At 33.4% G+C, this 15,236-nt stretch overlaps 1 protein-coding gene across 9 annotated transcripts in view; it reads left to right on the top strand.

The window, feature by feature from the left end:
• The window catches only part of Pcdh15 (protocadherin related 15), a 1,398,279-nt gene that overhangs the window by 984,933 nt on the left and 398,110 nt on the right, over positions 1 to 15,236 (top strand). The gene's annotated exons all lie outside the window — the stretch shown is intronic.

The following is a 15,236-nucleotide window of genomic DNA, read 5'->3' as shown; positions in this document are numbered from 1 at the left end:
AGAAATTCACGTTGCTTCAGAAAAATGAAAATGACTGTATTTTTTTTATTATAGAATATATTGAGAGAATTCAAGGCATGCTACTGACATTTATGTTTATTGAAAGGCATTTGGCAAAAAAAAATCTTTATATTTATGAAATGATCTCACTAGGCATCAGAAGAAATTATTTTTGTGAGACTGCTTATTTAGTTATTGACTAATAATAATTATTATTATTATTTATTTTTATTTTTGTTTTTGTTTTAAGATAGTCTCATTACGTAGGTCAGACAGCTCCTTTTGGCTTCAAACTCTCATCTCCTGCTGATCCGTCTGCCTCACCTTCTCTAGACTCAAATTACAGAAGTGAACCCTTTAGTAGCCTGTTGCATTTTAAAATTTAATTCTGTGACACCCAGAAACTTCAAATGGAAACCGTAACCACATTATTTTCATTTCATTTTATTTTTATTACAAATTCTTATATGGAAATCACGATGACATTTTGAAAATATCTTTAAAAAGTGATATTGATTTTATTGAAAATTGGTTTTTATTGTCATATTTTTCCCTTTAACCAAATATCCCTCTGATTTTTTAAGTAATGGTTCTTCTACTAATTTGTAGTTAGATATTGGCTAGAAAACACTTGCAGAGTAACTATAATATTCACTTCCAATGTACAATATAGACTCATGCATAATTAAATTAAGTTGCTATTAAAAACTATACTCAATATATAAGACTATTTTTACCTTCAAAATGTTTTTCTCTTTAAATTCATAATACTTTATAGGAAGTCATCAGTATATTTTGGATGTAAACACAAAATTCATATTTTCAGCTCAGCAATTTCTAAAGTCAATTAAGATATGTTTTGTTTGTGCAAAAACATATTTGTAAACATTTGGTAAAATTAAATAATAGAAGATGAATCTTCTAAAATAATATCACTTTAAAATATTTGAAGATCAAAAGTGAAGCATGTTGGTCAGGGACTCAGTCTGTCTTTGAAACCCTTCCATCTGGTCCAGCAGTAACCACAGATTCTGACTACTTCCCATGCCTCTGGCTCAAAGTTCATTTTAAATGTTTTCTTTTCAATATCTGAAGTACAATACTTGAATTAGAGTTTTCCCTGTTTGGTTGCTTACTTAAATGATAAAAACTGATGGACAAATTATCTTAGGCAAAGCTTTTAGTTCACATTCATTTTCTTCCTGCTTTGTCTATTGTCCATTTATCTTACTGAAACTTAAAATGCTCTTAATTTAATTTTTAAGGCATTCTCTACTTCCTGATTACTTTCTGTCTCTCCCACGGTCATTTGGCTGTCTTGTTGAGAATAATACTCCTCAGATACCATTTTCCTCACGTCACTCTGCTGCTCAGAGACTGCGTCATTTCACATTATCATCAGGGAAAGGACCAGCTCCCTTAGTGGATCGTCAAGGCCTGCACAGTCTCATTATTTCTCAATGCTCTTCTCATCTCGTGTCTCACCTTGCTCAAACTTTCTCGTATCCCACAGGCATCTCCACTGCTGGGCTTGTGCTCTGTCCCATGAGCTCTTCCTCCTTTCTCATCTAAAATTAGCTCAGGATCTATTCTCCAGAAATCATGTTCTCCTAGATGATCCATATTTATTGACCATTGATTTCTTCAGACCATAAACTCACACAGCATCTGGATAACTGAATGATGTAAAGTAGGGCCATGTGACATTCTTTACCCATTATTTTGAACAATCCAGTTTCTTCTACAAAGCTGTCCAGTGCTTCGTATGTGACAAATAGCTGAGGTAAGGCTGACCCACTGACTCCATCTTTGGTTGTACAGACTGTGTACTTGGTGGTCATATCCTTCCCTCCTGATTTTTCCCATGCTAACTCTGATACATATTTGTGTCTTTAAAATCAAGGTTTTGTTTATACTTGTCAACAATATCAAGTGAGATTTTTGCTGTTATCATCTTTCATTATCTGAGTAGTTCTGTGATGATAGTTCCTGTTTTAATGAGCCAAAATTTGCATGTGTAAATATATATGAGTGTGTATGTGTGTATATATGTATGTACATATGTATGATTTTGTGCATATATTATACATGCATACATATATGTATTTGTATGTGTACATGATATATTTGAATACTTCTGTATATACATGTGTACACAAAATATCATCTACAATGTTACCTATAAAATTAAAGGAATTTATTTTGCTTTGCCTAAGAGTACAATATACAAGATATTTCTCTGGCTATTTTCTCATTTACTACGAGGTTAATACACTCAAAACCTACATTTAAAAAGTCATTCCGGATTTAAGAAATTGTTGGTTTGATATTATTTGACATTGCAATAAAATGCAAGGCATGTGTAAAGTCACAATCACAGATTTATAAAGGAAACTTTCCAAGCTCAGACCCTGGCTAGTCCCTCTTTCCTCCCAAGATCAGAAAAATTGAGACCTGAACAGTATCTAAAGCGACAATAATAGCCCAGAAACATTAGAGTTTACACCCAAACCCAAACAACCCTTCCTTTGGTCCTCTCTTTACTACTGACTAATAAGCCATTTGATAGACTGGGGTAAGCATGTTATTGTATATCTGAATCAGAAATAAGTATCAAGGCTTATAGCTAGAGTATTTTTGAACATTATTATGATCATAATGAGTACATTTACAAATGTGTTGAATTCTAGGTGCTAATAATCTTTGAAAGCGTGTTTTTCTAGTCATATGTAAAAAATTCATCAAAATTACTAATATTTTATTTAAATTCCAAGTGATGATTATGATAAAGGTTATTATCTCTTACTTGAAAGTAAAATATAAGACAGTGCAAGGAATTTCATCTTTTTGGGTAATTGGCAACTAAACAAACTTTGGACAATTATATCATTAAGTAATTATAATGGCTGGTTTGAAAAATAAAATGGAGCATAAAATTGCAGTTTATTCTTAAGCTAGCTCAGAAGATAAGTTTTTTAAAAAAAAAATGATTTATTTATTATGTATACAGTGTTCTGCTTGCATGTATGATTGCCCGCCAGAAGAGGGCACCAGATCTCATTAGAGATGGTTGTGAGCCACCATGTGGTCGCTGGGAATTGAACTCAGGACCTCTGGAAGAGCAGCCTGTGCTCTTAACCTCTGAGCCATCTTTCCAGCCCCAGAAGATAAGTTTTTATCAATAATAATGTCTTTAAAAGTATATATATATATATATATATATATATATATATATATATATATATATATCCATACCCCAGAATTTCTTCATATATCTTTTACCTCCCAATACATATTTACATATATCCCACTCCCAAAATTCCTTTTGAAATAACAGACAGCAAACAGGTAAATACATAAAATTCCATGCAACATGTTTGTAATTTATTAAAGGAAAGTAAATATCACATAGTACGAAGATATGTTGTTGCAAACAAGACTGTAAGAGCCAGAGGGGCAGGATGTCTGTAAGATTGCATCTTACAAATCTTTGGGAAACTATACTCATGAAATATCAGCAATCTGTCTGACTAAACAATAACTGACCAAAGATAATATCAGCTGACATGTTAACACAGGAGCGGGAAACCTCACTGGACCCCAACTCTAGACAAAGAACTACAGGCAACTAAGGAATCCTGTGGGGGGGAGATAATACTTGCCATGGGTGAGACCATAGTTGGTTATCCAATACCAGGTGGTCAGCTCTGAAATCATATGCACACAAGTTACATTGTATGGAGTGAGAAGATTATATTTATATATTTAGGATATGACCACAAGTAAAGAAAACGAGGCCAGAAGCCATGAATTTGAGAGCCAGTGGAGGATTGGGTTGGGGCTTGATTGGAAGCAGTGGAGGGAGGAAAGAAAAAATGGAAATGTTGCAATTGTATTTTGATTTCAAAATAACAATAAAAATCACCAAAATTATTCTAAAATCAATCCAAGCTTTCTGAGATGAGAAAATAAAGAACTCATACCTGGAAGCCAGAGATCTAAGGATGACAGATCAAAGTAGTCACTTAATATTCCTAAGTATGTGAAAAAAGTTAGATGGTATCTGAAAGAACAATCCTCACATTTTTTCACAAACTGTTGCAACTGTGGAATAAAGGCTGTGACTAGTAAATAAAAACAATACACATTTCACACTCAATGAGCAGAAAGTCTCCTGCAAACAGGAGAGCCTGGACTCACAACTCTCTCTATGATAAGACAGAAGTTTTGAGAATTTAGGTTCTGGGCTCAAACTAAAAGCAGATCTTCCTGTCTAGCACACTAACACCTGAACCTACATCTAGTTCTACAGGGATACTCTGCAAACAAATTCAGTGGCAGGGATGTTATAAAAAAAATGTGCACATAAAAATAACATCATCTTACTCTGTATCCCAGCAGCCATATCCTAGTAACCACTGCCCACAAAGTGTTGTCATGCTAACTGTAAACATCCAACATTGTGATTAAAAACACGGCATGAAGCGCTAAGGTGTGAGGTCCATGGAAAGTAGATTCATAGAAATGAAGGTAAAATTTCTCTTCCTGCTTACAAATATATAAATGTATTTTCCTGTGCAATTAAAAGATAACACATAAAAGTGCAAGGAGATTGTATTTCCCCCATCTGAGTAGTTTAATGCTCACTTCAGGATGTTTATATGATATAGTCTTAGCATCCTCACCATCCTGTGCAGTCTGTGTCTAGGGATGGTGACTAATCACCCTTATGTCCAATCATACAAAATAAAAGAATTTCCTGTTTCTAATGAGATATGGTTGTAAGTAAAGTAAGAAAAACAAGGATATAAGTATATATGACTAATTCTAAATATTATATGAATAAAGCTAATTATTTTCATGAATATATAGATATATATAATTTCCATGTGAATATATGTGAAATAAATGAGAAACAATATACTTACAAGCCTATGAAAGATTGACAAGTACTGACAAGTATTTTTAAAGCCTGTTTTGCTTAGAAAGTAAATTAAATAAATCATGTATAATTTTTATATAATTTTATATAATTTACTATTTATACCATATAAACAAATAATCATTCTTAGGCAAGAGAAAACAAAAAATCAGAATAGAATATCAAAATATACACATTTAAGTCAGTAAATTTACACCAACATGTATCAATAATTACTTTAAAATAAGTAGACAAAATTAACACATTGAAAGACATATTTTCAGCATATATTTAAATATAAAATGAAATGTAGATGGTTGAAAAGGAATAAAATAAAAATATTATTTATGCAAACTTGAATTCAAACAAAAAAAAGATGGAAGAAGACATGCCATATAAACAGCCATGATGGGCTGTAGAGACGGCTTAGAGATTAAGAGCCCTGGCTGCTCTTCCAGAGAACTTAGGTTGGATTCTCAGCACCTACATCTCAGCTCACAGCTGTCTATAACTCCAATTCTAGAAAATATAATGCCGTTTCTGGCCTCTATAGGCACAGAGAACATACAGTGCACAGATATATATGCTGCAAAACACCCACACGTTAAACAAAATAAAATCTCCTTTTTAATAGTAATATATAAAAATCTATTATAAATGTCCTAATATCAAACAAAATGGACTTAAAAGAGAAAATAATTATAGATGAATGTGCAAAACAATTCACAGTAGTAAATATTCAATTGGTCCCAAAACTACAAAATAAAATTTCCATTTATACCAACAAACAAAACTTCACAATAAAGTAGTAGTTGGCAGAATGAAATCAGAAATAGAAAAATCTGTAATCATAGAAAGAAATTAAAACTCAGAGGTAGCTGAAATGAAAGGCTCCCAAAAGACCCTGACCTGGTGCAAAGAACTTTGCAGGTGTGATTTACTATGTTAAAGTCGACCAGAGGGAATTCTTAGGTTACTCTGGTGCCCAGTCTAACCACATGTACCCTTAAAAGATGCTGCTTTCCAGAGCCACAAAACCCTCAATATGCGAAGAGATAAAATCTTATCATGTACTTTCCACAATGACATAAAACTAGTAATCAAAAATAAAATCTTGGAAAATGGAAAATATATAGTCATTTTGAAGAACTCCTCTTTCACATACCTGGTATGGATCAGAGACAGGACTTTGAATTAAACCATCCCACAGGGGAGAGCAGAAATCCCTGCATCTTTGTATAGACAGATCCCAAAGGCTTCCTAGAAATTTCTACTGACTAAGAATCAGTTATCCATAGAAACAGCCTGTGTGCATGAAGCTGGTAATGGCTTGGATGCAGAATCACCCTAAAGACATAGAAGAACTAGAAGGAAACAGGAAACAAAATACTTCCAAATGTCAGTAAAGACTGTGATGTGCAGAAAAGAGCAAGTGTAGACACACAGAGTTATATCAGTAAAAGAGCACCCACACAGTGAAGTACAGACAACAGAGAGGAGAGAGAAAATATTTGAAAACTGTCTGACACAGTGGGGTTCCAGGACTGAGAAGGGGAAGTGGACACGATCTCCCACTCCTATCCAAGATGCTTTCTGAAACTGATACCTATTTGCCAAGGAAAACAATAGTTTTCTCTAATACTGTCTCACTGGGTTTATTAACTACACCTAAAGGTAGGCTCCATGCCCAGTAGTAGATGACCAACACAAAATTATCTCACTGCTATTTTTGTTAACTTTTTGCCTCATGTTGCCTTATTTGGGCATTTTTTTTGTTTTACTGGCCTTTTGCTTGTATGTTATGGTTTCCAGTCTTGTGTTTTGATGGGTTTTGTTTATGTATCTCTGTGTTTCTTCTGTTTTTTCCTCTGTTTTTGTTTTTTAATTTTGTTTGTTTGCTTTGCAACGACAGACAGAAAGAAAGGGTATGGAGTTTGATGGGGAGAGGGGTGAGGATGAGTTAGGGGAGGACAAACTGTGATCAGAATATAGTGTAAAAAAGAGTGAAAAAAACTTAACTTACAAGGAGTTAAGTTGCATAATCTAGGTGGAACTGAGAAAATTTAATGCTAAGTAATAATGATAACAATAAACTTAGGGAAAGTATCAACAGATATTTCCCAAGAAAGTATAAAAATGACCAATGAGAAAATGAAAAATGTTGCTTAATATCATCAATTTTCAATCACATAAAAGCATAATGACATTATATGATAATTATAATGACTTAACAATGGTAGGATTCAGCTGTTCAAGACTGAGTTTGTAACAAACAGAAGTAAAATCAGTGGATCACAGAGATACCTGGCCTCCGGTGTTTACTCCAACAAACTCTTTATAGCCAAAGTGTGAAAGGAATTGATATATTATCCGTACCTAAGTGGAAAAACAATAGATGGTTTCCATACAAAACCAAGGATTATTCAGTCATAAATAACAAAACCCTGTAATTTACAAGAAAATGGACAGTTCAGGAGGCAATCGAGTGAAATAAGCCAGGCCTGGAAAGAAATACACAACAAATCCTTCTTCATGAATGGAAGATGGAAACATTTTCATGGAAACTATCCATGAAAATGAAGAATGGAATCATCATTATTAGATGTTTCTGTATCTTCTCTATAAGAGATAAAATCTTATCATGTACTCACTGATAAGGGAGGAGGGAAGGAGTTAATGTAGCCAGTACACAGAAGGAATATACTGTAGAGTGACAGAAATTCCTAATAATCCATTATTACAAAAATATAGAAGAGAAGACCTCAGTTTCCTACCACAAAGAAGTGGAAGTGGAAGTGGAAGTTGTTAAAGAGACAGTGGATCTAATTACCATGGTCTGGGTATATATATATATATATATATATATATATATATATATATATATATATATATATATATACAGCCTGGGCTTACACATTGCTTAGTTTTCAGCTTTTTTGTAACTATCATGGTAGCTTGCACAACTGTATAAAAGAAAACAAATTCTATTTAAGATTGTAAATTTGTTATGTTTTGTTAGAGAAGATACAGAAACTCAAGTGTAAATTCTTTCTGTAATGGATTAAAAAGATGAGAAGTATAAAGACAATAGAATATGTAAGCAAAGAACTTAGCAAAATTATTCTGGTAGATTTGTATAAAATATTTTATTTAGTGAGCACAGGACTCAGTTTTTAAGGATATAACATATGACAAGAATTTTCAAAATGTTGGTATCTATAGATCTATAAACACATCCCAAATGACTGAAATCACACAAAATGTTATAAACACCTTACATTTGAGCTTAAAAATCAATGAAAACAGATGACAAATTGCCCATATATTTAGAAAATAACATAAAAGTCACTATTCACACTAAATGTTGTAGATTGTTCAAAAAATGAACATATCTACAGATGAATTATTAGTTTAAAGTGAATTTACCAAGTTTGCTGAATAGAAGCTCAACATTTTAAAACATACTTTTGTAATCAAACAACACATGGATAATAAAGCTTTAAAAGATGACATATCCATGAATGAAACTCCATGGCTTTGGAATGGGCATTCCATAGAAGCTCATTGATACTCATAGAGTTCAAGTCTGGCCAAGTGTTTGACTTGTTCCCTTAAACCAACTTGGGATGTTTCTATTTGTGAGTCCATTAGAATAAAGTGACTTTGTTTTAAATGATGAGATGCTCATCACAGTACTTACTAAAATAGAATTTTAGTTGCACTTGTTCTTAACTAGATTATGCTTTGAATTTAAAAGTAATTGTAATCACAATTTTCAACAGAGTTAGGGAATCACGGTCATGTTCCTACATTGTTGGTCTTGAGTGCGTTGGACCAAATGCTTTGAAGATCTTCTAGTGTCTATAAAACTGATCAGGTTCCCTATGAATCAACAATTATGTTTGTTTTTACCTGTCTAAATAAATCAGTAATATATAAAAAGTCTGGCATAGATTTTTACATAGGAGCTACAATTGCATCCAGTCTGGAATTTCAATGAAGATAAAGTTGTTTGTAATTTGCTGCATTTTTATTTTCAAAAGTTTTTGTTTTATTCTATGACTACCCTTTGGCCAAATGTCTGTTTTTCTAGGGGGAAATTTTCCATACATGCACTGTGAAACTCAATACAAATTATCCAAGGAAGTTCACAGTCAATTTAAAATTTTGTGTTTGATCAATTTCTAATGTTTTCTGTTCTTAATAACATAAAACTTAAAAGGCTACTTTGTAACTCTAAATCTGAAATGCCACTTACAATTTAAGGAAGTCAATATGAGATGTTAAAATAACCTTAGGTTTTCTGAATAAACAAATTATACTGCAAATGTTGACATCACAAATACACCACAAAATGTGCTTTAGTTGACACCTTAAAAGTCCAGTAGACCAATCTTTAATGTTACTTCCTAATATTTTATAATAGAAGATAGCAGACTTATCATTGTAGTAGCTTCACCTCTTCTGATATGAAGTGAACTATCATCAGTTTATTATAGAAATATACTTCTACTAATTGCTGACGTTGAAATGCACTAGTGGTAAAAAGATTTTAATGTTTTTCTGTAAAATAGCCCACTTAAAACCTCTGCATACCTACACATAATCTCAAACATTGTGTCCTCATTGTTTCATATGACAGCTGAGGATTTTGGAGCAGGAATATGTCATCAAGTTTCACCTGATCTCTCTCATAACCAGTGGCAAATAGAAATCAGATGCCAAGAAGCCTCCCTTGAAAATGTGGAACTTCACCACAATATTATATAAACACATGAGGTTTAAAAAAAATGACACAATTATAGATTCTAGGAAATTAAATACACGCTGCTTCTCTGTGTCTTCAAATTGTGTTTTCTGAAAGTATAAGGAGAGGATAATTAACATCATTTTTATCAATAATTATTCATGTTAACTTCACAATTTGATAAGAGAATCACATTGTAACTAAATTACTCTAAGAAAAGAGCCATTGGAATCCTCATGACATAAGGATCCAGTTTCAGAATGAATGCTTCCAGTCTGTAAACATAGAAAGACTTGGATCCTTTTATCAGAAAAGTGAACAAAGCATTTTTAAGGTAGTTAGTACAAATAAAAAGAAGGGAGAATCCAGTGAATCCCACTGATGCGTAGGAGGTGATTACAATAAACTCACTCTACATCCAATATTCTCCACCCTCACCCAAACATACTTCCCAAAACAGTTATAAAAGTTAAATATGTACCAATGTTTCACCATGAAGCTTTAGCATGAATTTATTAATATTTTACCTTATTAATACTATATTTATGTCAGGCTAATTCTTGATTGTCAGGCTAATTCTTGATTCCAAGACTTATAGTTATATTGCGAATAATTCTGGTTTTTTAAGCCGAAGAAAACTGGTTAGCACAGCACGATAGTCAAGTAGGATGAAAACAGTTGAAACCTGTGTAACACCAAGACAAATATAAATTAAACCACTCTCTGCTGATACTCATTTTATATAGTTTTCTCTTGAAATGAACACAGATTTTTTCCATTCTTTTCAAACTTTATCAGATTAATAACCAGGATTCTCTCTTCGATGCATTATCATGGTCACTAAAATGAATTATTTATGGACTGTAGATTATAGAGCAGAATATAAGATGGTGATGGTACAGCATTAAGTGAGGTTGGTTATAAGGACAAGTTTATCAGATAATATATATATATATATATATATATATACACATATATATACATATACATACACACACATTTATATATATATATATGGTAGTTATACATATTACAATTTTAATGGCCTTTTCTATAGGATGCCATCCTGTCAAGAGATGTCTATGCAGTAATGAAAGGGCCTGTTCATCAAGATGAGCATTGTGTGGTCACTGGGATTTGATAGAGAGTTTCTTATCTTTGAATTAGGAGATACAGTCCCTTAATTAAATGTCTTGTTTAGCCTTACATGTAACTATGCTTATTTGCGTCAGTATAACTGATCACTTCCTTCAGTACTAGCTCTTATACCAGTGTTTATCTAATATTCTTTCTTTTCCTTCCATAACTTTGTCTTCTTTTTTGAAAATTTTAATATTATAATACAACTTTTCTCCCTTCTCTTTCCCCCCTCCAAAGCATTCCATATACCCATTCTTGCTCTCTTTCAAATTCATGAGCCTTGAGTATTTATTTTTAATGAATGTCCTAAAATTTTGAGCTTCTGTTTGTTTTGTTTTTTTTAATTAAATCCTTCCTTAAAAAAATGTGAACATTTTGGCTTTTCCAAGCCACACTGGATGAGTAAGAACTGTCTTGGACCACAAAGTGTGTAAAACATACAACCAGCCAGGTGTGAGAGCATACGCACATATTACATGTGATATTGTGACACCATTGTCATGTACCAAACTAACATTGGAAAACTTCACAACTGAACCACAAAAATAATTGCAAAAAATTCTCCTAGTGTTTCCAGTAAATTTATATCTTGTGGTGGGTCATTTCCATTGACACCTCAGCCACCCTTAGATTCTGTAAGAATAGTTAAAACATATTAATGATTCTACCCACCTGCAGGAACCAGACAAGTTAAAGTGCACACACAAAGAAAAGATCTGAGAACATTTATATATATCCTAACAAATGAGTCAAATCCATGCTATATAAATGCAAGGGATTAGTCATAAAATGGGGGATTTGTTGATTGGATAGGACGCATCTCTAACTTTCAAGAGTAATGACAACATGTACAGAATACTGCCTTCTGCTGAACAGACTTCCTTGAGATGAATTGTCAGGCAACATCTGTCCAATGCCATGAATCCCACAAATTATATTGATAAGAGGAAAACAACTGTGTGTTAGCCTGACGTAAACTCATTCTTTGTGAGATGACGTTGCCTTGTGGATGTCTATCTCTTAGTGAAAACAGGGTGCCCTCTACATTTGATAACATGTCTTGTCATTAAGCTACATGACACTTCAGATCTTCCCAGATCTTGGGAAGATCAAGTAAGCAAATGGGAGAGACATGGTTGCAGAAGCAGGAGGCTGTCCAGTCACATTTCTTATCTCAGGAAGAAGAGAGAAGACTCAAAGCCAGACTCAAGTAACCACTTTCTCCCAGGAGAGTCTACCTCCTAAACATTCCATAGCAATACCAAATATAACACCACTAGCCATTACCAACATGTGAACATTTGGGGAATTTTAATAGTTTTTAAAATTGTATTGTGAAGAAAGTGTAGCAAATAAAAACTGCTTGGTACAGTATACTTAGAGGCAACACCTGGTGTTTAACCACTGGGCAGGGTTGTCTTGCTCAGTCTGATGTTTCTTTAATACTTTTCAGTAATCCAAAGCTGGACTGTTTTAATAGAATGTTCTTACACATAATCCCCACTGTGACATCAATTTACTGCTTATGTTGCACTAGGCTCCTATTCCCTGGAACCATTTCTGTATCTTGGAGTTTTGAAGTGGCATTTTTATTAAGTTGGTGTTATTGATTTTCCCTTTTGCTTTTTGCATTTGTTTTATAGCAAGTGGACACTTCCAGTGTGTTGTACCTTTGTGGGTAAATAGTATATTTGTATCAAAATTGCTTTTTGCAGTCTCTGTTGTAATCTGCAGAAGCAAGGCAGCAGTTTTGAAAAGTTCTTTAAAGACGCTGTTTTCACACCACAGTTTGCTTGCAAAAATGAGACCAACTAGAAAGACCTATTTTGAGAGATACCAGGAAAGAAAATTCCAATATCAGCACCACACCGAGAGTATAAAATCCCAGAATCCACTAAGACACACATTCTGATGAATGCTTTACATACATTTGACTTTTAATCTTTTAATCTTAATGGTAGGAAACCAAGAAAACAAATTGAATTGTTATGAACAGAACAGAAAAAGATATTGAACAAAAATAGCTTCACCATGGTTTTTTGCTATCTGTTCAAATCCTTATTAATTTCTTCTTGTGTACAATGATCAATACCCGTTACCAAGCCTCAGCAATCAACAGCACTGAAGGACTTGTTTTATTGTATTCCTCATTGAGCAATGTTACTTTGAAGCAAATCCTAAACACCATATCCTTTCACATGCAATCATTTTGATATTTATATTGATACTAAATGATGAAGGCTTTACACTAAATCATACTTTTGAAATATTACAGAGATGTCATATAAGAATGGATTATATTATTTACTTCAATGATATTTCCAAATTAAAATCCTGAGTGCTATTCTAAATCAAATCCATAAATGATCAGGGCTAGATCAACCAAGCTATCCCTCCTTTTATGGGGAAGGAACTCTCTTGTCAATGGTGGTCTAACATCTTCACCCTTATTGGTTTTGCTAGTATAAATTGAGTTGTACATCGTACATTCCTTTTATGTCCGGGCTTCCTGTTTTGCCATTCTGTTGCTAGTCCATCTAACTGATTCTGTCGCAGCACAGTATGCAGTGGTCTGAATGTTGTTCTCTCATAGTTACTTGACTTTCTGAAGTACTGAGAATTGAAGAAAAGATTTGTATTCTTAGCAACTGTTCTACCATAGTGATGTATCTCCATTCCTTGATGAGGGACAGATGTTCAATTTTTCTGTCAACACTTACCTGTGTATACCCTTATGTGTAGCATGAGAGTACACATGCGTATATTCTTGTTTAGGAAATACTAAATCATTTAAAGAGGAAATTGAAAATCATAGGATATGCATGAATGTTCCAAGAAAATATATTGTCAAAGTGATTAGGAAAATTTGTTTCCCCTGCAGAACAGCATTCACCATGCTCCACCTTCTGGTGAAAATTGGTATTGTCATGATTTCTAATTTTTGCCAAGCTGGTAAATGTATAGATGTTTTATTGATATTTTAATAAAGATTTCCTGTTGCTAGTTAAAAAGAAAATTTCCCAAGTTTTTAATGACTATTATGATATTTTTATGACTATCCTATCTTAGAGTCTGCCACTCTCTACTGGATTATGAGGGTTTGTTTTTTATACATCCTGTATATGAATTCTTTGTTGAATATATGTGCTGCAACTATCTCTACCAATTTGTTAGCCACCATGTGGTTGCTGGGAATTGAACTCAGGACCTCTGGAAGAACAGCCAGTGCTCTTAACCTCTGAGCCATCTCTCCAGCCCCGAGCCATCTCTCCAGCCCCAACCAATTTGTAACTTAGATTTTTCCAAGTTGTTATTTTCAACCTACTCCAATGTGTTGAGTATTTTCATGGCTTGTGTGCCATGTGTCCCATTGAATAATCCATTAGTGATAACAATATTGTAGGAATACTCTCATATATTTCTCCTACAATTGTATCTTATAATATACATTTTCAAACATGGTCTATTAAAATTTATTTTTAATATTTACTAGGAAGAAGGAATAAATGTTGAATTTTTTCCTATGTGGATATGTGATGAGCCCAGCCATTTTTTCATAATGCAATTACATTCTCCTTACTCTGAAGTGCTCTTTTATGGGTCAAAGGAATCTTTTTCTGCTATTGTTTTATTCTGATGTAAGTAACTTAGCATGTCCAACTAAAATCTTGAATTCTGGAAGAGTAAGTCTTACTTCTGACTTACTTCTGACTTAGTTCTTTTTCATCTGTTCCTGAGCCCATGAACTTTCATTTAAGTTTTTTTTTTCTGTCATGTTATAAATTTCCTTATCTTAGATAAATTAGGTAAAGAATGACACCATACCTTATTGAATCGGCAAGTATACTGGTATGTGTGTTCTTTAACAAGCAGTTGAGCTATAGATCCAAACCATCCCTTCTAAGTTCCTCAGGCCAATTTTGACATTTTCAGGAAGAACGTTGAGTTTCAAATGATCTATGTGAAAAGCAAGGGCCAGTGGATCTCATTCTAGGTCCTACATCTAAACCTTTGATTTGTGGTTTGTAGAGAAGTATCTCTGGAAGAACACACACACACATGCACACACACACACACACAAATGCATCCAGTGTTCCAACACCATTTATGGAAGAAACTTTTATCACTCCAATGTGTGTTCTTGATACCATAATCAAAACTCATCTGATAATAAATACACATGTTTATTTCAGAGCTCATTATTCTGTTTCATTGGTTAACATACCGACCTCATGTTAATGCCATGCTGTTTGCGTTACTATGTTTTGCAGTATATTTTAAAGTCAGGTCTTATGGTGTCTCCAGTTTTGTCCCTTGGGCTTAACATTACTTTGCATGTATTTACATATGTGTCTTTTGGTTTGCAACTTTATTTGCATATAGGCCCATTCACCTATTTGTTACTGTTTTGTGTGTTTTGGTATCATA

Source organism: Peromyscus leucopus, chromosome 16_21 (genome assembly GCF_004664715.2).
Source record: "Peromyscus leucopus breed LL Stock chromosome 16_21, UCI_PerLeu_2.1, whole genome shotgun sequence".
NCBI lineage: Eukaryota > Metazoa > Chordata > Mammalia > Rodentia > Cricetidae > Peromyscus > Peromyscus leucopus.
This window is presented reverse-complemented; position numbering and strand designations above follow the sequence as displayed.